Source organism: Buteo buteo, chromosome 27, assembly GCF_964188355.1.
Source record: "Buteo buteo chromosome 27, bButBut1.hap1.1, whole genome shotgun sequence".
Taxonomy (NCBI): Eukaryota; Metazoa; Chordata; class Aves; order Accipitriformes; family Accipitridae; genus Buteo; species Buteo buteo.
The window spans coordinates 544,733-572,603 of NC_134197.1; the positions used below are offsets into that span (position 1 = coordinate 544,733).

At 52.0% G+C, this 27,871-nt stretch overlaps 1 protein-coding gene across 1 annotated transcript in view; it reads right to left on the reverse strand.

The window, feature by feature from the left end:
* Nucleotides 1-27,871, reverse strand: part of HS3ST4 (heparan sulfate-glucosamine 3-sulfotransferase 4) — a 65,513-nt gene that overhangs the window by 36,124 nt on the left and 1,518 nt on the right. The gene's annotated exons all lie outside the window — the stretch shown is intronic.

Below are 27,871 nucleotides of genomic sequence, written 5' to 3' on the forward strand. Positions count from 1 at the left end.
TGCCCGACCCCTCCCTGCACGTGCCCACGCAGAAAGGAACGTGCCGGGCCCCACGCTGCCCCATCACGCCCGGTCTGCAAAGCCCACCGCCCTTCGTGGGGCCGCCCGCCTGCCGTGCACGCCGGACACGCACCCGGCACCTGCCGGAGAGCAGGCGGTGGCACGGCTGGAGCCGCGCTCCTGGACCATCCCCGCGGGACTGAGCTGCCGGCTCCGCTGGGCTGGCTGGGCAGCAGCAGGGGAGCGGCGGAGCTGGGGAGCGGCGGAGCTGGGGAGCGGGGCTCCCGGCAAGACCTGCGCTCCCAGGCTCCTCCGCTCGCAGTGCTGCCAGCTCCCCTTCCCATCACACGCCAGCTCCCGCGCAAACAGCCGTGCTGCTCTCCCTGCGCTGTTCTCCTGCAGGCCAAATTAATTATTTCTAATAAACCCATGTTTAAATTACAGAACCAGGCAGGGGCCAGCTGATTTGAGGGCTTTTCGCTCCATTAGCCTTACTGCAGTCAGCTATGGGCCAGGCAAAGCCCTCGACTGCACCCTCTCGATCTGCTGGGACGGAGCCCCGCAGCCCCCCCTTCCTCTGCTGGGTGGGCTTTCACGCCTGAGGACCTCGGCCACCTCTTTGGGCCTGGGGACAGCCCGAAGGGGCTCACCGCATGCCCGATCACACACCTCAGCTCTGGGACACCAGGAGCAAACACCTCATCTGGTCTGTGCCAGTGATGGATAAGATGTCCCAGGAACCAGGCAGACAGAGATGAGCCCTCTGATAAGGGCTTGCAGCTTTTATTTTGGGGAAAGTGCAAAGATAAGACACACTAAGGAAAGAAAGTGAATTTATAGCCAGTGCTGCTTAATGAGCAGGTGTTTCCAATAGGCAGCTACAGTCAGCAGGATTTGCAGAGGCAATGCTGCTTTGCAAAGGCAGACACTGGGACAGGGGACACACCACGGGGGAAGAGGCTGAAGCACCTGGGTAGGATTTACCCTACCCCGCCTCGGGGTATCTCAGCTTTATCAGCCTGAATGCAGGGAGGCGAAGCAGAAACGCTTACAGGCAGCAGGTTCATTTCAGCACGTTGCAGTCGGTGCATCTAAGCTTGTCTGGCTCCCCCCCCAACTTATCTGAACTCTTCCCAGATGGCTTTTATCTTTAAACTCCTGTACAGCAATACAAAAAAGACAACAATAATTTAAGATCCTCTTTGACTGCAGGCTAATACCAATTCACTCTGTTTGCCGAAGGATGGTACTTCCCCTTCTTTATAGAGCCTATGTGATTTTTTCAGCGTATGCAGATAATCTCATGCTCCTCATAAACACAGCCATAAACTTTCCTCCCTCTGCCCCCTCGGAAGTGCATAAAACCTGCAGAATAACCAACTTCATCCCAGGAGGCTTCTCTGGGGAGGCAACAGCTAACATGGGGCAGCAGCAGCTGGGCAGGTCTCGGGGGGAGCTCCCAGAAACTGGCACCCATCCCTCGCCCCCTTCACAAGCCTGAGCAGAGAAGGGAGGACAAGCGCAAAGCAACGGAGCCTGAATTTCTGCACATTAAGGGCTCTCTGCAGCTGCGGCTGCCATCTGAGGAGGTCTCCACGGGCAATGCTCCTGGCTGGGCGTGTGCTGGGGAGCATGGCACCTCCGGACACAACGGGCTGGCCGGCTTGAAATCAGCTCCTGCTCCCTCTCAGAGCCTGCCCGGTTCGTACAGACAGCTCTCGGGCTGGCTGGCTGGAAGTCCTGCTTACAGACCAGCCAGGAATGGTTCTCTTCTCCTGAAGAGATTTTGAAACATAAAAAGCTCTTCCCTATTAGTTTTGGGCTTTTTTCACATGCTAGGTCTGAATTAATTAAGCCTTCAAATTCTGACTCATTTTCAACCTGTTCACTAGAGCAGCTGAAAGAAGGTGTTCTGTCAACAATGGAACTTTTCCCCCAAACACTTTAAAATCTGAAGGTTCATCAAAATCAACTTTAGTCTGCAGACTGTTTAGGTTTTGAATTAGCAGCTTTTTTGTGGCAAAAAGAACGGTTAAGAAATGCTCCCAGGCATCTCTGCTGCAGATTCTGGGAGAGCAAAGGGGGCTGGCACAGATCTCTGATCCTCAGCCAACTTCTCCAGCACCGGATTATAAGCATCCTTCTTCCTCTTGCTGGAGTGCAGACAAAAACTGCATGTTCTTGTAAAAGCCTCCAGCCATAAAGAAGACAAAATGGTGTAATGTTTAACAGAGCATGGGCTCCTGGCTATGGCTCCGTGTCCTTGGGGTTACGCATTGTCAGCATGGGCCATTGCTGGCCCCCATCACTCTCAGGTACCCCTGGGTGTGGAAGTACATCTCTGTCTGAGCAGCGGGAAGATGCCACCATGGGCATCTCGGTGCATTGTCCCCAGACACCAAGTAGACCTTTCCATGTGAGCAAAATAACCCGAGCTTCCCTGACAGCAGAAACCTCCCGACTCTCCGCTGGCTGCTCTTTCTCAATTCTTCACTGAGAGCAAGAATGAAGATGAGCCCTTGGATTTTCCCTTGGCCTCTGACGTGAAACTACCAGAAGTACAGACACCTCACGCTGCTGGGAAAGGGTGCTGACACCCAGGGGCTTGGGCTCAGTGCCGACCTGGGCTCCAGGGTGCCTGGTCTGTTTTGACAGTGAGACTTAAGGTTCTTCAGGTTCTCTTGCAAATGTCATGCTTGACCATCCCTGTCCCAGGGATCGCCCAGGACCTGTAGGTTCAGTGCTGCATGCACAGCTCCTTCAGCAAACTTTCCCAGTTTGCTCCCCCGCAAGAAGCAGGATCTAGTTTTTCCAGGAGTCGTCTTGCTCATTACAGGTGCCTCCATCCTGCAGATGACAAATCACTCCCTGAATGTACGGGCTGCACAGCATGTCTCTGGTTGAGTTGAGATTTCACCCAGAACCACATCCCCAAGAGTTATTATCGGTTTCATTAGATTAATGATTGCAGAACCACCAGCAGCATAGCAGATGAGGCATTTACTTTTGCATTCGTGTACAGTAGCAACCAGTTGCATGGCTTTGCTTAAATCAGGACAAGAGACTGACTGGAGACTGACACAGTGAGACGTGATTTCTTGCTGGCTTTAGCAGCAAGGAGACAGATTTATGATGCTTAAAAAATACAGACTGGACTGGGAAACAGACAGAAATCTTCTTGGTCTGTGCATAATGACGCACAAAACTTTAACCTCTTGCATACTATAAACTTCTTCCCAGTCTATTCTCAGATTAGACTGGTGGTAGAACCCCCCCTAATACAATGGGGTGAAGAAAGCAAATTAGAAAACATCTTCTCACTGCCTAGTCTGTCATCTGTGCTGCTAATAGTCATGAGTAGACCACATGGTGGGCATGCTGAGATAAAAGGAAGCTAAGAGATTGTTTGTACCGTTAATACATCTCATGATAAATGATGTGTAAAGTTTTACTGCAAGTTCTTAAGGAGGCTGTGAGCAGGGAACACCAGCTGAGGGAATGCCAATTTGGGGGAAGGATCGAAAGGCAAATCTGGGGAGGCTGGGGAAGGGCTGGGAGCAGCCTGAGCCCAGAGAAGAGAGGCAGGGAAGGTTTATCCTGTCTCCTCCAGGTCCGTGTAATACCCCAAAGCCAGATGCAAGGTGCTGAGACGCCAGATCTGATGAGGGCTGAATGAGGGAGGTCGGGACATCACATCCGCACTGGGGAGGTGAAGTTGAAGACTCCTGCGATAGCTGAAACACTGAGGCAGCCAAGGCTAATCCTGGTACCTAAATATGCTCTTAGTGGGCTTCCTTGCTTTATCTTTTAAAATTTTTTCCTATGTTATGACACAGTGTTAAATGGAATAAAGCCATTTTTCATCCTGAAACCTTCCCTGAGCTCTCTGGACCCTCCTTCCCTATGGGAACGGAGAATTATTAAAGAGGTTGTGCTCTGCAAAGTCACGGGAGGCCGTTCACAGCACGAGCTGCAGAGGTCCCTAGCGCGGGGGCTGTGTCCGCAGGAGGTGCGGGCGCTGGGCAGGGTGGGCTCCCCGGACCACTCACACTGCGACTCCTGGAGCGCCGTCCTTTGGAAATGGCCTAGCTGCTCCTTAGCAAACATCTGTGAAACGCAGGGCTGTTACTGGTGTCTGCCAAGGTTTCCTTGAAGCAGCAGCTACGTAGCAGCAAGAGATGCCGGCACAGTCTACACTTTCCGTGCTCATTCAGGCTAACTCTTCTGGTGCTTTGTGCTCGGCTCGTGGCTGCTGAGAAGCAAATGGTAGGTCAGCATGCCCCAGTGCACTGGTGAGCTGGAGCGAGCTGGTCTCTGTGCCTCTGACTGAAGCCTGTGTTTGAGCCTCTCAGCACTGCTCCTGGAACAAGCCTGAGGGTCCCTGGGAAGCTGCCACCCACCTACATCTGCTTCTCCATGCTGCATCTATCGCTACTAGATCCTGCTGTGCGGGTCCTGATGCCAGCGGGGAGTCCTGTGAGTGGTGACACTGCGAGCCCCTCTCCTCAGCTGGGGCTTTGTCAGAGTCCCAAGGCAGAGGATTAATGCCATGGCTATCTCATAAATGCCATGCAAACACGAAGAGAATTGAGCAAATGATAAAATGGAGATGAATTTTTGGGAGCAGAGAGATTGAATGAAGAAACAAGGCATCAAAATATGCAGTTTATGCACAGGAAAGATATATCTTGACAAGGACTAATATTTTATGTGGAGCAAATAACTCACTAGTAACAGATATGCCCATTTAAAAATGTATTAGGAAGAAAGTCCTGGCTTCCTCTACTTCTCATCAGAGCCCCTGACAAGTACAACCTCCTCACCCTGCACTCAGCATTGCCTTGCACTTAAACATCCTCCTCTTCCCTGCCCTTCTCCTTCCTCAGCAACTCTCCTCTCCCCGCTGGAGCCTGGCGTGCTGAGATGGGCTCATTGCTCCAGCTCTCCAGTGCAGAGGAGCACTTTCTCCCAACGACCGACACTGACAACCCCACGCGCAGACTTTAAGTGCAGAAGTGCCCAGCCCACGCGCTCCGATCGCCCCATCGTGCCCGATGCTGCATCGTGCCTGCTGCTCCCTGCCGCCAAGGGCATTTCTCTCTACACAGGGGATGCTCTTCAGCTCAGCAGTGTTAGTTATGCTTGTGCGGTTACCACGCATTGAGACTGTTTGAGTGCACCCCAGAGGAAGACAGCGTGCTGAGGGACTTGTGAAAACCATGACCTGTGATGGTGGGACCCAGCCCGTGGTGTGACTGGGAGTCGGGACTCCTGTTACGCTCACCTTCGTGTCTTTAAAGGACTCTGCCACAAGGCAATCGGGACGCCTTTTAGAAAGTGCGTGTTAGCAGGCTCCCAGTGTGCTTTCTGTGCCAGACCATCTGTCTGTGCTCCCCATCTCTCCTTGCCACAGCCAGAGATTTGCACAATCGAGCACATTTAACTGTCACTGGAATCTTCCTACCTGGCGCGAGGGCTGTAAGCCTTATCTGCATTTAGGAATTGCGCTAAGCCAGCAGATCTCCTGCATATTTGCTCTTTGAAACCACACTATGAAAAGCTCTGGCAGGAGGGCCACATAAAGGGAAAGCCCTACATCTCCAGCCTGCAGATAAAGCTTTGCACCGTACAAGACATTCTGATATTTTATGCTACAATTTGGCACTGCTCCAGAAGAGCTCTGAGTTATCTTAAGCTTCGTAAATGCAGAGCTAAAGCATTAGCAGGGGAATTGTTCCTAAGTCAAGGGCTAGAGGCGCACAGCAAAAGGGTTCTTATGGGGTACTCTCCCACTGGCTTTGGGGGGATAAGTGCATGCTTACACCCCACACACCCCCCCAGGAAAACCACAACACGCTCACCAGCGCTAAGCTGAAGGCTTACTGAAAAACTACAGCAAACCAATTCATCCAAGCTCCTAAGTACATAAAAGCATCAAAAAGTAAAAATGTATTTTAAACTATGGTGATTAATTAGGATGATGGATGGGGACACAAATCTGGTTACGTTGCCTCTTTTGCACAGATGCAGAAGCTGTTCTGAGCAGAGGAATCCGAGATGTTCAGAACAAGATGTTGCTCTGGATGGTCGCAGCTTGCACAGCCGTGGAGAACTGCAGGACGTGAGACCGCAGCGACCAAAAACGTGCAGGAGGTTCCCGCCTGCATTAGCACAGCTAGGAGGGTGGCAAGTGAATCAGGTCTGCGTTTGTGCCCACCCTGGGTTGCCCACTTTTGCAGGAGCGGATGGTAGGAGCTGAACAGCTAAAATAGGTGGTCTTGAAATAATCTTGAGGGAGAGAAGCGAGGCAGCTGCTCAAAGGCATGTGCCAGCTTGGAGCTGAATCTCACTTGGGGAAAGGTGCCGCAGCAAAGGAGACCCTGTGTCTGATCAGGAAGCACAGTCAAGAGCTGGAGCGTTTAAACAGCAATAGCAAAGGAACTGGGAAACAGAAAACAGGAAAGAGCAAACTGCTTTTAAACAGTGGAAATGTTCTGCTATGGAGGAGGAGGAGGACTGAAGAGGGAGGATTAGCCAGCTATAAATACAAGCAGCACTGAGTTAAAAGGCTAATTAGAATAGCAAAAAGAAATACAGCAGCACATTTCAGAGACTATTTCAGCTAACAAAGAGTTTTTCAAATCTGTTTGCAGGAGTGAATATGAAAGAGAAAATTGGATCCCTATGAAATGATTTCAAGAATTGGAGGAGGAAAAAGGTGATGGCAGATCTCTTAAACAGCTAGTCAAGCTCCCTGACATCTTCATCTGTTGCAAAGGTAGAGGGAAAGACGACAGGCCTCAGTTTTCATGTCTTGGGAGGAAAAAAGAGCCGGTAACAAAGGATGGGTTTGTGAAGATATGGGACACAAAGGGAAAGGCCAGGCATTCCTTCCCCAGCAGGCTGGAGAGAAGCAAGCAATCTAATTATTTCAGGCTGAACTGGAAGGGCCTGAGCCCCAGGGTGCTGGGGGTCTGCAATGGTCCCGTGGTGCTGCGCATGGTGGGGGGCACTGCCTCTCCCCACAGCCCCGCTGCCATCCCCAGACCTGGCCCAGACTGCTCCCGGGGGGGCTGCAAGTCCCAAAGGTGGCCCCAGCTGCAGCTGCACAAGAGGCAGCTAACGGGGCATCAGAGCCAGCACAGAGCAACACCACGGTCTGTGGAAGTGAATCACTGAGCCCTCAGTGACTTATTACCTACAGCCTCAGCATGTGCCAGAAAAGGCTTTTAGCTTCCCCAAAGCTGGAACAGGTCCTCAAGTTCTAACCTATTAAATATATACATACACACACACATACATACATGTACATTCACATATATATCTATAAATATACCCCCCCCGGCCTCACCCTGCAAACACGCATGGCTGGGCTGGACTGCTGCAAAGCAGCGCTGTGAGCTGCTTCACTCCCCAGCAATGCACACCCTGTTCTCCCTCTCCATGACAGAGTTCTTTAAATGCTCCTTGACCTGACAGCACTTCTGGCGAGGCAGGCATGCAGCTGGCCTTACGGCAGCCTGGTTTGCAGCCCTTACCCAGCTTAGGTCTTCTGGCAGAAATTGTGATCCACGTGTGATACATCCTGCAGCTCTTCCTGGACTCAGGGTGGTGCCAGCGTGGCTGGGAGGAACGATGTCTCTCTCTATTGCCCAGTACACTCTGATTTTCCCCAGTCTTTGGGACACGGGAGCATTTCAGCCCTACAAAGAGCTTGGAGCTAGCCTGAGATAGACTTTGTCCCGCACATCTGCTGGGCAGAGTCAGCATGGAAAAAGGAGATTGTCACCAGAGCAGAGGGTGGTTTGGATTCACATCCTTCATCTGGGCTCCCAGTAGCTCGGGCTCTAGTACAAGGGTGTCATCCAGACCCCTCTGCAGCTGGAGAAGAGGGATTGGCACGGCCACAGCTCACATTGAGGTAAACAGCGGAGGATAAATGGGATGACTTTTATTCTTCATGTGTTCATGGTATCACTGGTGGCTGCTGTGACCAGAGCCACAGGTCACGATGACATCAGGCCATTAATGGGACAAAAGGGCGACAACTGGGGATGATTCAAGAACCAGGGATGGGGCAGGGGGTAGAGGTGGTCACAGGGAGCAGACGCTGAGTGCTGCTGTCTCCTCCCTGGTAGACAGCGTGAGCTGGCTCTCTGTGAGCATGCACATGGCAGCGTGCAGACAGGGACAGGGCAGTGACTGGGGTAAGGGCTGGCTGGCTGGGAACTTTCTGAAATTAAACTAATTGCATTGCCTAGCAAATCATAACAGCAGCTATGATACTTTGCTCTTCTCCAAGGATGCAGAGTGGCTTTATGAGCATTAATTAACTCAGACTCATACGACACGCCTGTGAGGCAGGTACAATTAGATCCACAGAGAGGGAAGCCAGTAGCCGTAGGTCCCACGGCATGGCAGCGCAGAGGCAGCGCACACAACCCGGGAGATCTCGCAGTACCCACAGGACCAGCACCCTCCCCAGAGTGCGATTACAGCCCAGGAGTTCCCACTCCCAGGGCTCCACTCTAATTACCAGCTCCCCGCACACTCGCATCCATATTCATCATGACTTCCTAGAACATAAGGCAAAACCATGAGGAGTAGTTTTGCTAATAAACAGCCACCAGCCGCAGCCCTCTGTCCTGCCCGGGTCCAGCAGAGTCCATCTGTGCTCTTCTCCTGACTCCCCTGCTGTGTCCATTCCTCTGCTCCTGCCTGGCGTGCCCACCCTCAGCAGCCCATGGGGCCCTGCAGCTCCACATCAGACCGGTCCCAGCACCTGGTGTGCGCTGGGCATGAGGCAGCCTTACAGAGGTAGGAGATACTGCACGGGTCCTGGGGATGCTCTGTGTACTTGGCTCTGCGTCCCTGTCCTCTCCCCACTAAGAGCCACAGGACTCCATCCAGCAAGGCGCCTGCGCTCCAGGAGGTGTTCTCTGTTGTATGGAGCAAGGGGGAGAGAAGCAGAAAAATTCAGAGACATGCACCTAAATAAAATATTTTTAACTGAGTTTCCCATGAGGTGCCAGCAGCTCTTTAATATTATACTGCCTTTGCTGGCTGATCATGTCATCACTCCAGCTGGTGGGGAGAGTGGCTGCCAGCTGCCTACAGGAAAAGGAAGATAGCAATGTCTCCTCTTGCCTGGAAGACCTGTGCTGGCTCATCCTCGAGCACCACTCCTGACTCTACAAAAGAATGGCTTCTTGCAACAGGTAGCAGGATGGCAGCAAAAGCGTCAGCAGCAGATGTGTGCAGCCACAGACTGCTGCCCTGTCCCCAATGGGGAGTGGAGCGGCAGGTCCCAGCCACGAGGTACATAGGATTTTGCTCAGAAATTAAGAGCTTTGTTGGTCTCAAAAGGGTGGAACTGGATGCCGCCTCCTGCATCACACCATCCCTCCAGCCCTGCCCAGCTGGCAGGCTGGGATGGCTGCCCTGTCCCTGGAGACCTCTCCATTCCTCCAGCAGCCAGCGGGAAACAAAGAATAAAGCCACACAGTTGCACACAGCTCTGCACTGGATGCTCAGCTGGCCTCTGTCCTAATCCTTGGGCTGAGCATGTCTGAGATCATTAGGAAGAAATACCATACATATTAGGGAGCAATACCCTGTACGTACAGGGATGCCAGGTCCTGCATCCCTGGGCATCCACCTGTGGTCACGGTCAGAAGGCAGGATACGGGGCTCGGTGACCTTCCCCCACAACGACCACTCATAAGGTGTCATGCCCTCCCCACCTCTCCGGTCACTGCTGTCGCTCCAGCAGTGGGAGGCTTTTGTACAGAGCAGGGATGACTGCTACGAATGTCAGCTTTAATAGCAGGCTTCACCTTAGCTGGACAAAAAAGCTCTTTGCCCTGTGGCAAAGCCAATGCAGCTGAGCTGCATAAACTCACCAGGTCAAATCTGGCCATTTGCGATTTGCGCTTTCTTAGCATGGGGAAGAAATAGTTATTTCCCCTAATTACAAGTTAAATGCCAAATAAATGCCCTATCCTGTATGGTAATTGCAATGTCACTGAGTGATTAATGCCTGCTCTACAAGCTGAGAATCTGTACAACATTTGCAAACCATAATAACCCAGCTCCCCTGAGTTTCCAAGCTCTGCATGGCCTTTCTGTCACTGGTCATTTGCTGGGCTCTGGTGAGCCAACACAAAAGGGTGGTCTCCAGACCTGCCAGCACAGGTCTGCAGCAGGTCACAAGCTGACAAAGAAAGGCTGTTCTCCACCACACCAGCGTCACGAGCTGCGGCTATATGCCCGACTCACGACCTAGCCCCAAAGTTACCCCCTGGTCGCGGTGCACCGGAGCGGGCGGCTGCGCCGCGCTGGCTCTGTGTTCTGCGCAGCACCGGCTGCCTGGCCCCTGGCCCGCAGTGAGATGCGGAGGGTGTGGGGACAGCCCCGCTCCCCACGCCTCTGCACAGAGCCCTGGCTGGTTCCCCGGGGCCGGAGCAGCGAGCTCCGCGCGGGCTCCCGGAGCGGTGCCAGACCTCAGCCCCAGCCCCGGCACCTCCGCGTCCCTGGGGTGCGCAGGCGCCCATCCCAAAGCGGAGGCTCCTCGAAGCTGCTCGTGCCGCAAACCGAGCGACCCGTCACAGCGCTGATCAATACGAGGCCGAACGTTAAAATTGATTCTCCAGCTGATCTCACATTCCAGTAGCGAGCAGTGCCCTCCTCCCGATGATTTCTGCAGCCCTGCCGTTATTATTTGTACCCAGCGACGTGGCACGGGAGCAGGAGGGGCCTGGCCCCATCCCACCCCACCGGCCAGCCATGGAGGCCGCTACCGCGGGAGGCCGGGGCTGAGCCGCGCTCCCTCGCCTGCAGCCACTCCTGAGAGGGCAGCTGCTGGGGAGAAGGAAAGGCTTTCAAGTTTGGTTTTATATGTATATGAGGGTCTCAAATGGTGACACTTGCTAATTACATTTTAGAAAATAACAAGGAAATTCTAGAGAAAAGCTCAGCATTTAGTCTTCCTCCCCCGCCACACACAGGTTTTTTCCCTTTTTTAAAGAAATACTCTTTTAAGCATTAAAAAACTCCCCAGTGCTGCTGGTACAAATGCAGTGTAACCTTGAATTATATGTAGCAGGGCTGGCTTTCATTATTTATTAGCAAGATCAATTAGAATATTCTGTTTGCAGAAGAATATAATCCAATATGTACTTCAAGCACTAACAGCTAAATATATGCTTATTTAAAAATCAATCTAAAAGTCAAGGTTTCCTTTGTAAATCCTTACTACAGATTAAGAAAAAAGCTTTGAGTGTTACCACCTGCTGAATGCTGTAGTCTCAAGGAGACAGTTACACATTTTAAAACATCTCACATAGGGATTGATTGTAAAAGGCAAACAATTGCTGACCCCCCCCAGCACAGAGGGCTCACGGCTAGCTGGCGTGCGTGAAGGCTGCGTGCCTCCCACGGGTGGGCACCCCGGGACCCTGCGGGGGAGCGGGGACAAGCACCCCCCGCCCGGGCAGTGACAGCCACCCACCTCCCCGCTCAGCCAGGGAGGGCACCGGCAGCACCTGGCTCCCGCCAGCACCGGGAGCGTGCCAGCCGTGCCGAGTAATTCACCACCCACTCACAGCATCCCGGCAGAGGCTTATTTTTCATTGACTTGTCTCGGCTGACATGGAGCCAAAGCATCCGCCTGACAGCCCGGCCCAGGATCCGCAGTGTCCTCGCCTTTCTCCCCCAAGTCGCAGGTTTCTAAGATTAATTGTCATGTATTATTTATTGACCTCAGCCACGACCTTGGCCCGCCGCGGTTTCCTTCACGAGCGCCTCCGCACCGCGGCGATGGCGGTGACCGGCAGCCGCTCTGGCAGGATGGCAGGCAGGGGAGCACCAGCGGCGCGGGGCGGCCGGTGCTCCCGGCCCCAGCCATGGCGCAGGGCTGCCCCATGGCCCTGGAGATGCCCCGGCTGCTCCCTTCCTGCTCCCTTCCTGCTCCCTTCCTTCCTACCCCCTTCCTACCCTGCACGGCCATTTCCCCGGCTGTGCCAGCGCTCGCTTTAATCTCTCCCCTGCCACAAGCCAGGCGTGGGTGCGCTCAGCGAGCTTCCAGGTTCTCCTTCTTTCTTAAGCTCTTTCTCTTTCGTCTTTCATTTTTAAATCTTATCTCCAGGTAAAGAGGGTATTTGACAGGATCAAAAGCTGACCTTTAACAAGGTTAGCAGAGCCTCAAACGATATCCCTGCAAGTTCATGCACACTCAAGCGTTAAAGGGAACAGTTCTCTGATCTCCTGTTCCTCGGTGGAAAAGTTGTTTCACAAAGATCTCTGCCAAAAGTCCATGCAGCAGGCTGAGAAAACTTTCTTAAAAACCCAACACCTAGAGCTAGGCACAGGATGTCCTCCAGCTTCTGAGAAAGCAATCATTAAAAACTCCTGAAGTATTTCTTTCTCTGTTCAAGTTCCCAGTCTCTTGCCAATTCCCTGGGTCTAACAGATCCCTGACTCTCCCCCATCTTTCACTTCGCTAAATAAAATCACTCAAACGCCTCTTAGAAGCGTCCGCCATGGAGAGAGATCAGATAGAAGCAATCAGGATGATTAGAGGGTGATTAGTGGGCTGGAAACGCATCAAAACAGAGTGTGGGACAGAGACCCCGCGACTGTCTGCCAGGCAGAGACCGTGCAGCGGCACTGCCCGGGGACCCCTCGGACCTTGGGGGAGCGAACAGCCCCCTCACGCTGGGCTTCCCAATGCCTCCTCGGCAGCGGTGTGTCCTGCACGGGCCGAGGTCCTCCCAGCCATGCCAGGAGAGATGAACGGAGGGACCAGCAGCATGAGCTGGGGGATGGCAAATCCCTTCCTGCGGAGAATGGGCTACGTGACCTGCGAGCTGGGGGTCGCTCCAGCCTCGCCCAGGACCAAGACCTGCAGAGCTCTTCTAAGCACCCCGTGGATAAATTCCAGGCGGGTGAAGAACAGCCTGGGCTAAGGGATGATGCGGGCACGTGGTGGCGTGGCTCCTGAGCTTCCACCGCGCCACGGGGTCAACTGGCTGCAGCACCGCATCCCTCTGGGGCCCCGACAGATGAGGAGGGGAGCAGGGAGGGCCGGAGGCCAGGCTGTGCCGGATCAGGAGGGCAGCCCCACACTCTCCGGGGGCAGCCCAGACCCAGCACAGGCAGTAACGGGACCCCCGTGTCGGCAGCAGGGCGAGGGGCCGCACGCGGGCTCCCCCGTCCGCAACGGAGCCCGCCGGTGCCTCCGCGCGTGGCAGGGCGCCCGAAGCGAAGTGGACAGACGGGCGCGGGTGGGCGGGCAGGAATGATACCAGCGTTAATCATTTCCGTGCCACCGTACACGAATGCAGCAGCGCGCAGCCTGCGCCGCTCCGCTGCCAAGCGCTGTGCACGGTGGACACAAGCGCGGGCGACCGGCTCTGCGCAAAAGCTGCCTGTTCAGCACAGCCAACCTGCTGTGGCACCGCTGGCCAAGAGCGGGTCCCCTCCACGTCCCCTCCGCATCCCCACGACGCTGGGGAGAGGGACGAGAGGCACCAGCTCTGGGTGCTCTGGGACGGGACACACCGAGTCGTGCTCCCACCTCCAGCCTCCTCCTGCACACACAACCCTACAGCACCTCGCCGCAGGGATGGCAAAACTACCCCAGGCAGGCCAGCAGCCAAGGGGTTAAAGTGCCTTGTTATTCCTTTCATACCTGGGCTCCACTTATTTGCAGACTGAATTTCCCAGAAGCCAAGGCTTTTTACTAGTGGATCTGCTGTAGAACCATGTTATTATAGATTGCAAGTTCCTTAAAGGTCAGATAACACAATACAATTGAATCATATTAGTGAGCATAGCGACTTGGTATTTTACTAAGAAAACCCATAAAGCAGATTGTTTGTTGCAGAGAAACATACATTGTATAATAAAGTCAGTGTAATTGTCTCCAGAAACAAACAATCCATTTACGAGAAAAAAAACTCCCGTAATTGTGGGTCCTCAGTGCAGCTGCCGCCAGGGCCAGGCACTGGCAGGGTATCGAGTGCAGGTATTTCAAGGCTGTATCTTACAATTTAGGTTACAGTACCTAAATGCATTGCAGAAGACCTAGTAGGGAAATAAACAATTTCCAAGCGTATTGTTGAGAGACAAATATTCAATACTTCATTTAATGTATGGTTTGCAGTTAGCGGTTAATCTAAGACAATGCAGAGCGGGCCGTGTTTCACACTGCTATTAAGGAAATGCAGAATTGATTGTGAGGATGATTGAAGATTTCTGAAGAGCACAATTCCCAAGTCCGTGATGATCCCTCCTTTTTTTTTCTAATTTGCCTGTAATCTACTCAGACAAATCCTTTTATCACGTTTATTTCCTTTCCAAGTTACAACCGGTGTGATTAATTACTTAACTTTGCAGGCCTACTTACCCTGCTGTACGGTCTAATTTTTCTTCCTTTTAAAATGGTTTTCCACCCCAAATAGACATATTTCCTTTTTACGCTCCCTCACTTTGTCCCACTGAAACTCACTGCTAATAACTGATCCTACTGGCGAAAGGTTTCCCCAGGACCTGCCCAGCAGCCGCCCGTCCCACACCCAATTCCGCAGTTCTTTCTGGAGGCGGCGGGCACCATTCATCACCCCGCTTCCCGCTGCAGAGGGGCTCCGGCCTTTTCTGTCAGGAGAGGAAAAGCACGAACGTCTTTCTCCAAAAAGCCGGGCGCTGGTCGGACCCAAGGGGGTCGCAGCTGCTCCACCAGCCTGGAAATTCTCATTTGGTTCTAGATTTAATCTTGTAATGAAAAAGGAATTGGAACCAGCGCAACTGTTTTAACCTTCCCTAGTCACAGAAAGAGAAGGAAAAGTAATTTATAAAAAAAAAAATTGAATACACAAAGCCACGTCTCCTCTCATCCACCTTTAACACCCCGCGTCGGCTGTTCGCCATCCAGGGGGAGCAGAGGAGGAATGCCACACGGCTCCCACCTCCTGCCCCGTGCCGGCTCCCAGCTCCCTCTCCACAGCTTGCCATCGTGTCCCAGCCAAACAGTGGCAAAATGCACACAGAAAAGCAATTAGATTTAAATCTAGTTTCCACTTTCTACCTTGCCTTTCTCTTTTCTCTACTTAGATGTTCTTCAGCATTGTAACTAATATGATTTGTGTTTAGCACAGTGTGAAACAAGAATGATTTATGGGTCTGTTAGCGCTACACAGCTACCTGACGCCATCTCTGCCCCCCGAAAGGGCACTCCAAGAGCAGACTGACGAGAGAGTTCTGGCATTACATGTAATTATTTGTATACCCTGCCCACATAATCACCATTATTCTGGCTCTCACGATGCCTGTGTGTTTTCCTTACGCCACGCTGGGCTCCGCTTTGGGAGAAAATAGGACCAGGACCCTCGACCAGCTCCAGCCCCTGATGCCACGCACCGGCCACTGCCCACGCCGTTCCCATGAACTGATCTGCTGGGTTTAAATTGGTGTTTCAGCTCAGATTAACTTGTGCCTTAGCTAAAACAAATACGGGCTCAGACTCTGCATTTCATTACCAACTGCTAATGCAAAGGCTCTGCGTGCTCGGGAACCGAGCAGACCCAACTCCTTGAACGTGTTCCGAAGCCCAGCATGCCCAAGGCTAGCTCAGTAGCTTGGGTGCCAAAGTCCTACTGAAAGTCTCTGGGATCGGTCAAATTTTACCCGTGGCTCTGAGAGCGGCTCTGTCAGTGAGGATCCTGCGCCTCTGCGCTAGCAAGTGCCCTTCATTAATTCTTAATGCTGCCCCAAGTACATCCAGCGTCCTCCCCGGCTTGGCAGCCCGCCCCTGCAAAGCGGGGCAGACAATAAGCAGAGCCCCCTCCCTTTCCTTCAACATATAACAAGAAGCCAAATGAAATAATGAAAGAAACTCATTTTAATGCCACAGAGGGAATTGTTTTATTGCTAAAGCAGCAAATAGAACTAATTGAATCCGTTGGAAAAAAAAAAAAGAGCGAAGGAAAGGAAAGGAGAGGTGCAGTGCACAGACAGAAAGGGCGAACTGGAGCCTGAATATTCATGGGCCTGGAAACTGCAAATCCTTGAATGCAAAATATCTTCATAACTGATAATACTGCCAACGGCAATGCATGCACAGTGCTCGGAGAGAGGGAGTCAGGAATGTTTGCATTTACAGTATTTTTTTTTAAGTAATATTATGGAACAAATTCTCTGGTTCATTAAGCTGATTTGCACCTCCCTGGTAAAAGGAAACAGCCTAGGAGCGAGCACCGTGGCTGGGGCCGATTTCCACCCAGAGCTGAGCGCAGGGTGAGGCTGGGCAGGGCAAGGCACCCATGCTGCCTGCGTCCTGCCCGCGGGCGGGCAGCAGTGCCCAAAGGAGCTCCACCAAGCCCTGCGGTGCCACATTTGCAGGCAGCAGGCACCCTTGGGGCAGTTTTGCTGCCCGCTGGTGACAGGCAGGTGAGCAGGCAGCTGCCTACTGGATTAGGGGGCTGCGATCCCCCGTCCCTGCTGCGGGCTGAGCACGGTCCCGCGTGGCTGGGCTACAGAGCCAGGGCACTTCACCCCAAATCACTTCCCATTTCAGCTGCCACCAGTTAAACCTGCCACAAGCTTTTAAACTCACCATTTTCAGTGAACCTTAATTTTCAATGGCAACATATATATTAACGTAGGGGATTGCATTTTAATTAAGGCAGCATTCATGTTCTTCATTACAATACTAAGTCATCCAGCAAGAAACACCAAGGATATAAATCCCATTAATGAAGAAGGAGCTACATATTCTGCACTGTATGCTTAAGCACAGAGGCACCAATGTACAAAATGACCATTACATGAACTGCAAGGGGGTGCTCCAGGAGAAAAAATGGAAATGCAATTTATACTCTGACGGGCCACACAACTTTCATTTGGCACCACCGCAACTGTACGCCCTGAACCTGCATCCCAAAGGCATAGCGAGCAGCCTGTTGTACTTTCAATCTACTTTCTCCCCCTAGAAAACAACCAAGGCACAACTAGGCTGCATGGGTTTGCCGGTGGGGTTGCTCAGTGCCCAGGCTCCTCCTGGACCCCGATGCTTGTGGGCAGGAGGAGAAGGTCTGCAGCAGAGACCCTCCGCTGGCAGAAGCCGGCAGAGCTGCAGGAGGAGGGGGCCTGCCCCACCCCGAGGTGCTGCGGAGTGCTGTGCACCCAGCGTCAGTGGGAACCCAGGGCTGAGCTCTCCCCAGGCTCGCTGGAGGACAGAGCCATCGGGGATGAAATCCGCTCTCTGCAGAGCCCCCCCCCCCAATCCCTCCCTACACCAGCATCCCAAATCCTCACCCTCTGGGCACAGCAGAGAACTTCAGGCTCTCCTCTGACTGTGATGCACTCTAAGCATTAGCAAAAGTTAATAGGGGGCATTGGCAGAGCTGCCCTGGGAAGCGCCTCGCCAGGTTACCCTGGGGAAGGACCTCGAACTGGGCAGCAGAAGACTTGCATCCACCGCTGTGCCCTGCGGGGACCTCGGCCAGCAGGAATCCCCGCTCCTGAATACATTACCCCGACTGCAGTCAGCAGCTTTGAACTTAAACATTAATAAACGAGCTCCTTAAACACTCTGGCAATGGGAAAGCACTTTCTCACCGTTGCCTACTGCAAGAAATGGCTGAAGAATTTCCATTCAGTTTTTCCAAATGAACCAGTCCGCGGTAGAGACACGGATGGTCTCCCACAGAGACAGCCACATCCCAACACAAGAGTGTTTCAGAATATTATGTGGGAACAGGGTAATAATAAAACACCTTGATGTAACTTTACCAGCAGCGGCTCTAGCAGAAGATCTGTAATGATCTAATAACACATTTCCCCTGCTGCCACTCCAGCCTCGAGAAATCCAGGGTGGTTTGAGCCTTAAATCTACCCCAGCTCTTCCTTTGTCATTAATTGTTAGCCTATTTGTATTACACATTTTACATACCAAATAGACTCCAACTTCATGGTGGGCTAGACTGCAGAAATGCTTCTTTTAATCTTCTTAATTCTGAAGTAGTATCAAACTTTAATACTTTCTAATGGAGTATACATTTACTCACATCTAACAATATCACTACAATTTAGGAGCAATAAAAGTCAAGCTCCTGTCTGTCTGATAAGCTTGCAGCTTTATTTCCAAAGTTCAATCAGTTAACCTACGAGAGCAATAGCTTCCCTACAATGAGTAACGATGCAGAATAATATTTAGATAGAGATAAACCCTTTTTGCATAGGAAATTGCATTATGATTTGCTGGGTCTTAGAAATTCTCAGCAAGATGCTTTAGTTTACCAATGAAGTTACTGCCTCAGGCATTTCTCCACAGCGCTTTGATTTTTTTCGGGGGTTTCTAGAGGATTTTGAGCTGAGTAAGGAACCTTTATTGTTCCTGATCCAGGCGTGTGCAGCAGCCCCAGCGGCGCGGCCTGCGCGCCCTCCTCCCACGCCGAGGCGCAGGCCGCGCTGACCGGGCGGCGGCGGGGGGAAGAGCATCCCAAAGAGGGGCTGCTGGAGAGGACGAGACCCCCGTCGGGGGCCAGGACTGCGCAGCCCCGGGCTCTCTGCCCCTCACGAGGGAGAGGCGGGTGGGCACTGCCCACGCCGCTGGCCGGGGACTGCCAGGGCTCCCCCGGCACCCTGGGCCCACGCCGAGCGCTTGCCCCGTCAGGCCCAGCTCCGCGGGGCGAACGCACACATGGTTACGACAGCAACTGCAGCAGATGCCTGGCTAGCTTGGATCGCTGTGGTTTGGCCAGACACTTAATTTGCCAGGGGTAGCCACTGACGAAGACTGGCGAGCCAGAACGCTGCCAAGTGCCTCCCCCCCGTCGCTGGGCCCCGGCCAGGTTTAATCCCCTCCTGCCCGTGGCAGAGGTCAGCATCCAGCACCAGCCACCACGCTTCCATCTTCCTTCGCACCCCCTGAAGCACCTTCCCCCCCACGCTGTCCAGCTCCCCTAGAGCCTCTCGAGTTCACGCCCAGCTGTGGATTGCAGCAGTTTGCCTTTCTGTACGGTTTTAACGGCTCACATAAAAAAGGCAGAGCCCTTTCCTGGGTCCCCGCCGTGCATCGCCTGGCTCTGCAGGCCCCCCGCGCCGCGGAGCAGCGGCGGCGGTTGGTGATTTGGGATTCACACAGTTCAAATAAATAGCCCAGAAATTAGCTCTGAGGTGCGAGTGCTGACGGTGCAGGCGAGCGGCAGCGGGATCAATGCTGGTGCTCCCTGGGGGACAGACCAAGAGGGGATGAACCAAAGGCGAATCAAAGACCTCCAGCGGCAAGGACTTCAGGATCCACAGCCTGCCATCGGCATCTCATGAGTCAGCGCTCTGGACGTAAAAAGGGGCGGTTTGTCTTTAAACAAGTGGGATTGGAGCTGAGTAATTCACCATTAACAACCTGCCCAAGTGATGCAGCCCCTTCCACCCATGGCTGAGCCAGGAGGTGAGTCCTCCCCACCCGTCTGGGGGCTCCGAGGTGGGTCCTGAACATGGGGGCGGCAGCTGAGCCCCCTCGGGCCGTGGGGGCATCCGGAGGAGCCCCCAGGCCTCTGGAGCTGGTGCCTCCTCGCAGTCAGCGTTACACAGATCGGGTGGTTTTGTCTTTTCCTTGGCTGGGTGATGGCAGCTCATGCTGTCAGCCGCTGAATCCAAATGCGAATTTAACACACGCTTCTGACGCTGACGTTAGCTTTCCACGAGCGTGCTCACTGCTCAGCTTAATTATATGAATGTCCGTCAAGAACAAATACACAAAGGGCAGAGCTGAGGCTGAAATAAAGTTATTTGCAGATGTAGATGAACACTAATAGAAAGTATATTATATTACTGTACCCCTCTCAATGCAAGATGAAAGGAAATATGCTCTAAAACAAAGGAGAGCTGCAAATTCGGGCTACCAGAGCAACGTTGCTCCACTCAGATCCAAAATGATTACCCGCTAATAAAGAAGGGGGCCGAGTCCACTCCAGCCTGGCTCTGGAGGGAATGGAAAACAGATTTTGGCTTGAAATGTGTTACAGCAATCTCCGTAATACAAAATAAAGTCTGACAGATGGAGTTATTTTTATCCAAAGCCAGTTCTGTTTAGTAGGTCCGTGGCTATAGATGATGTCCCTTTGCTATTTCCTCTTCGCCCACCGGTCCCCCTGCCTCAGTTTCTCCAAGGCACTGACGAGATCAGAGCAGACAACCGCGGATGTATTTTGAGAGGATCCTACATTACTTAGCTGTAAAAATCAATTGTGAATTTTGCATCCACCCTCAGCATTTGGCCTGTTTATATTACCAAATAAATTCTTTAAAGAAGTACTGTACTTCACAGGAGAGCTTGTCAAGGTAAATACCTTCATTTACATAAAATGTGACTAGCAATTGAAATGTTAAAGCCATAAAGAGCAAGTTTATGATCCATCCTTGATGCTTGGATGTATAATATGACAAGGGGGAAAATAGTGTGCCTTGCAACATTTACTAAATTGGTGTGTTGACTCTGGGGATGGAAATGGGAGATTTGAAAAAACAGGTTGGAGAGTTTTTTTGAGGTTGGGTTGTTTTTTTTCTTTTTTCCATAAATATGAATCCTTTCCACAGCCTTCAAACAGTTGGCTTTTAAATACTATCCTTCAGCTTGGAAACAGCAGCTACCTAAATAAACAAACAGACGGCTGGGCAGGGACCTGCGTGGGAAGGAGCTACCTGGCATGCGGGGCTCCCCGGGGGATGCTCGCCTTGGGCCACAGCGGGGGGACAGGACCCCAGCAGGGGAGGGGGACCCCAACAGGGGAGGGGCACTCCAGCCACGCGCTCCCACGCACCGGTGTCCCCCGAAAAAGTGGAAGCGGAAAGTGGTGCCCACGTGCCATTGAGCTGCTTCTCAGACCTCTGCTGTACACGCCTGCAGCCCCGTTGCTCGTGGCTGGCTTCGCCATCCACAGGGAGGCTGAGCTGCTCCCGGCACGGGCCACGGGGACTGATCCTGCCCGGGCCTCTCTACTGCCATGCCCAGGAGCAAACGCAAGGCCACGCTTTGCCGGGGCTGACCCCGTGCCCTTGATCTAAACAGTAATTTCTCACTGTGATTGGAAAGACTCTTACAGTTTAGGGGTTTTCTTTTAAACTTTTTACAAGGGAGGGGGAACCAATTTAAACCACTTCAAATCCTAAATAATACTTTTTAGAAAAGTGAATAAAAAGGATAAAATGGACTGGTGCCTACATACATACCACAGTGAAATTATAATATCCACACTTAATGCTCTGGAAAGTTTGATAGGACGCGTTCCTCACCTGAACTCAGTACGAACATTTCAGCCATTCATTCACACTCATACCCTTCTCAATTCATTGAAACCACTTCAAGCAAAAATCATTTGAAAGAAATTACCTCTGTGTATTACACCACGAGCAGTGAGAAATGTCCCACATGAGCCTCTCCAGCCCCCAAAGCAATAAAATTTCTGCTGAAGTGCATGATATAATGACTCAGGGAAAAGAAGTCCCCATGACAACAAGAGGTAAGAGAAATCCATGAAAAGCAAAAGACTCCGACCTCTCTCCATACAAGGTGTCACCAATTTGTGCTGGAATTTTCACTTTGAAAATCAAAAGCCTTTGTCCATACCTTACTTTGAGAACCTGCTGTTCCTCCTTTGCTAGTCTGGGCTTCAAACAGAGCAGAACGAGCCTTGCTAAATCAGAAACCGAGCAGGGGTCAGGCTCATCATTTAAACCCATGAACACAACCAACTGACTCTTCGCCTTTCTCTTTTCCAAGGGGGCTGTTTTTCCCCAGGCCTGTCTTTGGGTTCTCTGTAGCATCTACATGCTCGAGCGATACTGCATTCACACACAGAGCAAAGCTCACAAGCTTTGACGCTACAAACAACACTTAAACCATTAGCAGCGAAGCACTGTAGTGTTTACTTAGCGGATTATTGAGCAAAATCCTAGAGAAAGAGTGTTCTTGAAAATACAGTGCAACAGTTAGATTATTTCAGGCCTGGCGACACGTGACAGTTCCCTACGTGCTCCAAGGGATGCTCCAAAAGTTACGGGAAGAGGCACCCCTGCCTTGTTTGGCTGGTTTTCCGAGCCCCGCGTTCATAACCCTCCCAAGCGCTTCTGCTGGGAGGTGCTGGGCTGCTCCCGCTCGCAGGGTCCGGACGCACGCTGGGGGAGCAGGGCAGGACCCAGCTGGGTGCGGTGGTGGGAGGCAGCCCCGGCGCATCCCCCCCTGCGCTGCCGAGCGAGCGGTGCCAGCCGCGTCCCTGCCAGGGCTGCGGGGGCAGCTGCGGGGGGGCTGCCGAGGGGCTTCGGCGTACGGCCCCGTTTCTGCCCCGCTCCCGCTGGCTCTCTCTGCACTACGTGCCCACCATCGCCTGCAAACGAATACATTTTACCCAGAGGCAGAAGCAGCGACCAGCTCCGCAGGAGCGGGCTCTCCAGAGCTCTCCCCTGCCAGCGTGGTGTCCCTCGCGCTTCTCTCACTCTCTTTGCAAGAAGAGCAAGCACAGTGCGGAGGGGCTGCGGGTGCTGAAAGCAGCTGCCATTCCCATGGCTACAATCGAGTAGCCTGTAAATAACCATCATCAGGTGATAAAACACTGCAAAGAGTCCCGATTCATTCCTGCATCCCATCCCTTGAGCTGAAATTGAGCAGAAAGGCTGGGAGAAGACTGCTGCCCAGCAAGGGTGCAGGGTGGGCTCCCCTGGCCCAGCACACAGGGTGGGGGCAGAGGCCAGGAGACCTCCAGCTCTGGCACATGGTGGATTCACTCTGGCAGCTCTGGGTGCAGAAGAAAATCCGTGCCTGATGCTGGAGTGGCCTCTCTCCAGCCCCCAGACAGGCAAAAACACAGGGACCGACCAGCGAAGAGCCTGGCCCTCTGCTCAGAACCTCTAGCCTGCAACCCAGGTCAGCCCAGACCCTCCGCCAGCTTTACTGAGAGCCAGACCCAGGCATCAGTGGGAGGTCAGTGCTGCACGCGTGTGCTTGCTCTGCTCAGAAGACTTGGGCTAGGAAAAACAGTGCACATGTAGGATCTAACCCAGACCTAACGGTTTAGGAAAGGTGAAGGGGACAAGGTATTGAAAGAGCTATGTTACATGGAATTACTCGTACAGTCTTCAAGCCAGATTAATCCCAATGCATTGGATCCACAGAGGAAGGCAGGCAGCTGAGTCACTACATTTCAGCAAAAGCCAACTCACAGCAGGTCCCAGAAAAAAAAAAATCAATACACTTTCCCTAAGTTACCAGAAGTACAGAGGGCACAGTATACTGGGAAGGCCTTTTGCAGAGAAATACAGCAGTTACCAGGCTTCTGCAGCAGTGCCTGTCATTAGCGGCAAACCCCGATCTGTCCGTCCACCGTAGGTGTTCCTCTAGTGCCCATCAGCACGGACTCACAGCGCTGATGGAAGAGGTTTGATTTTCTGAATATCCTGAGCTGATCGGAGAGGCGCAAGCATTACTCAGCAACGCAATTACAGCTCACAGTGAGGGTCACACTGTGTGGGACCGAGGCTGAAATGGCCCCAAGCTATTGCTGTCCAACAGCTGTTAAGGGATGCTGCTGGGGGGTCTCGTCACACATCCTCGGACACAACCAGCACTGTTTCTGCCAGCAGCTGCAGCGGCAAGAGCCGGGCACGCCGAGGTAGGATCAGCCCTGGTACACACAGAGAGAGCCCCACCAAGGCAGGCTCCAGATCAGCGCAGCAGGAGGGTAGGTGAGACAGCAAGCAGCCCCCGGGAGGAGCAGAGCCCGTTACAGCGATAACAGTGCGTGACAGCCGCTTCCCCGGTACAGACGAGTTTAATGTCCACGGGGACACGACTGAGAGTGTTGGCTCTGTAGCCACAGCCAGCTGCTCTTTGGAACCGCTGGCTCGAGAGCACATGTTTATTACCGGGAGAAGAGCTCCCTGTCATGGTATTATTCATTATTTGTATGAGGGTAGGAGCTCACAGAATAACACACGGGAGACCGTTAGGGAGAACGCTCCAAAAAACCCAGACAGGCAGTGAAAATAGCATTAGACATGCAAACCATTTCATTGCCTGTCATGGTGACTGCTCCCTGCAGTGGCTGCAATGGGGCCACTCCACGCATAAAGCTACACCCCTGTATAAGTGCTTAACGTGTGGAGGCCTAGGGCAGAGTGAGAGGAACGTGGTCTAATTACAGAGACATTGCTGCAGCTTCTCTGTGAAGGCTCCACTGAGAGGGAGGCAAGGAGTAAAGTAATGTGCATGTACACTAGAATTTAACTCACGATTATTTGGAGCAGGCTTCAAATCAGTGAACTTTAAAACTCCACAATTTAAGTTCACCACTATCAGATATTCTCTTTGCATTGTAGAGATCGTATTTTTGTTAAAACTGCAAATTTGTTTTCAAAATACTGTTATGAGTCCCCAGTTTTCTGCTAAACAGAGGATGTCGAGACAGGCTTGAAAGTGTGAAGGGACAAAACCGAACCACCTCACCGTGCTGAGCCTGCGGGCAGCTGGGAACGGTAGACTCGGAGCACTGGGCTGTTCCGCTCAGCTCAGGGAGCCACCAAGATGTGGAAATGCCGAGGTCTGCTGTGCTGGTCATTCAGCAGAACGACCCAACCAAAGCACCGTCTGTCCCGGTGCAAAGAAGCCCCGCTCTCTTCACACAGCCACCCAAAAGCGTTTCTCCTCCAACACCTCCAGACAGGTCACCAGCAGCATCTGAGCATCCGGAGGCATCGGCATCTGCACACGTGAAACCATCCCACCGCTGAAACCGCTGGCGGCGGGGCAGCGCGACAGCTATGCAACGCCAACAGGATCGCCTCCCCTTCTCCTCCAGCCACATAAAGCCATGCGGCACCACAGCGAAGCCAGGGCTCCCCCGCAGACCCCAGTTCCAGCCCTCCGGCACACGGCCTCTCCAACGGCTGTTGCAGCAGGCAGCAAACCAAGGCTTCCAGCACCGCAAGCTGACAAACCTGCCTGAGTGTCGGACACTGCGGGCAGTTTGCAGTTCCCGTTATCCACAAAATCCTCTCGTGCTCATGCACCCTTGTTTCATGCCCAGGCAAGGGACTCGGGCATACCCCAGATGCTGCTTCTGTTTGTGCTGGTAACGAGCATTTGTAGATGTAAGCTGAATTCCTTCCGTGCTCAGAGGCCTCCAAAGTCTTCCCGTCGTTCTGCTGTCCTTGCTGCACCCTCAAGAAGGCTCTCACAATTCATTTCCAACTGCAGGATAGCTCGGGGCAGAGCTCACGGCATGGGACATGCCCACTGAGGCATGAGGATCACGCTGGAGAGAGCACATTGCCCATGCAAACGCCTCCGGTCCAGCCTGGCCGCGGGGGCCGTGCAGGGGTTTACCCTGCGCCTGGGCTGAGTGGGCAGCAAGAGCTGCCCTGGGCGTGCGAAGGAGCAGAAGGACACTCAGGCACTGGCTGAAAGTCAGTCAGCTGAAAGTTCCTACAGGGAAGGATGGCACATCCTGTAGTTTAGAAGGAACGAGCAGGTGAAAGAGAGCCGCCAGCGACTTCCAAAAGAAAAGCAGATACCTGCTCCTTGCCACAACCTTCATCCACGGTGGGACCAAGTTCTGGCATATTGTAAGGGATGAAGTCAGCAAAGTTCATCACCAAAGATAGTATTTACTGCCAGGTATCAGTGTCCTGGACTTAGAGAGAGAGAGAAGAAGATATACAAGTAATACATACACTAGAGAGACGTATTGCCACACTGTTAACAAAAGTAAAGGTTGAAAGTCACTTCCCACTCAGCCGTTAACACACTGTTCAATAGCAGTCAAGTTACATTCTGCATTAAGGAAACAAAAAAAAAGAGCAAGCTAGGAAATTTATCAACAAAAGTTAATGTACATGGGGGTATTAAGTGCAGCTTAAGGAAAGCTGTATCGTGGAACTTGTCCTTCAGACAGCCCAACATTAGGATGTATGGAATCACAAATTACAATTACACGAACAATTCCAGCAGCGTAACACTAACCAACCAAAACAAGCCTTCAACTCAGTTCGCATCAGTATATGTGTAGGAAGACCTCAGTTCGGCAATTTCTACATAAACTTTGACTGCAGAGCTAAAGCAATCGCAGACAGCACAGCTTTCCCTAAAGGTTACCAGGAAAACAGCACAGACTGCAGAGAGCTGGTGTAACAGGCTTGCCACACTGCACCAGCCAACAGGCAGAAAGCCATATGCACTAACTTCAGCCTCTCTCTACTGTCCCGATACAGATCCTGGACACAGTGTTTATAGCTGACTAACCTCAAGGCAGCAAAGACATGAATAATGCAGCATGGGACACACACAAAAGAAATGGTAGCGTTCAGGTGCTGTCTCCATTTTACAGGCGGAGAAACTAAGGTGGGGAAACTGCTTCTCTTCCCTACAGCTCTGCCGGACTAGAAAATATTCTCATGACAAAGCAAGGAATCCTGAGGTTCTGCTGTTTCCTTATTTCACTACATAAGAAAAAACTTGACAGTATTAAAAGCTAACAGTTTATAGTGCGTAAAGAGAAGTGTTATATGCAAAATATAAACAAGTGATAGAAGTCACTGTAAGGAGATGCTGGTATAAACACTTCAATAGTTGCTTCTTTGCTTAAAGAAAATTGACATTTCTGTGGATAGGAACAATCTCCAATTACTCTACCTGGGACACAGCTGCAAGCAGTCAGCCTTCTTGGTGCACTCAATCAGGTAATCTCAGAGAAGGTCAGGAAGAAATAGCTGCTAGTGTGGATGGCGATGTTTCGCCTCTCCATTTTTGCTTAGTATTTGTACGGCACCAAGCACACCAGCCTCCCGGTCTGTGACAACAGCCTGGTACCAGTACAGCACTGGGGGAACCCTGTCGCTCCCGCTGCGGTGGGGATTGCCAGTGCTGTGCGACCTGTCCTGTCCCAGCAAGGCTGAAAAACTTTTGCAAGGAGAGAGGAGAATAATGTTGTTTGGGTTGGGCAGGTGTGAAGATGGCTTTAGGTTAAAAAATCAGGGCAAATCCTCAGGGCCACAATGGCAATTAAGCAGCAGTTTAATTTACTCATCCCATGACCAGAGAATTAATCCCCCAGCCTACTCTGCCCAGGAGCCTCACAAATCAGCTCTGACCCAACCTTTCCTTCTCCCACTTCTCTACCAGGGAAGCATAGCACCAGTGCTAGAAATAAGCTAAACAAACCACAGAGCTTCTGCAGGGATGAAAAATTTTAAAATGCATTCTGCAAATGAAAGCCTGTGTGTGCCTTTTACTGCACGAGAGGAGTTACACCCACTCTCTAGCCCTTTTCTTGTAGCATGACTTTAAAGATGAAAAAGCAGCTGCTTGCCATATTCAGTGCTTGATCTTCTTCTGCCTATTTTGAATAAACCGAAACCTTTTTATATGCCACTTTCTAGCCTCTTCAAGTAAGTTTCTAAACTTATTTTTCAAGGCAAGCCTTTCCTGCAGGAAAATTCAGTAAAATAAGAAACTATGTCTGAAATTATATATATAAACACAATAACCACAGTCAATCCTTTATTCCTTTCCCACGTTGGTACAGCACACTGAAAACACTCTGAGACAAATGTGCTTTCCCAGGGCTGATCTCCACTTTATTGAAGTCCCTCAAGAAAATCCCTCAGCATTTTAACAAAGCCAGGTGGATGCTACACCAAATAAGTGTTATGAAGACTTTGCTTCCACAATTGCCACAGAAAATTGCCTGGAGTTCCTCCCATTTAAATGCCATTGACATGAAGACGGTGTGCTCCATTTTAATAGAGTGACCAGATAATCCAAGCAGTAACTAACTTGCTGCCTCTATTTATTTTTTCCTTCCCTTTCAGAGCAGCTAAA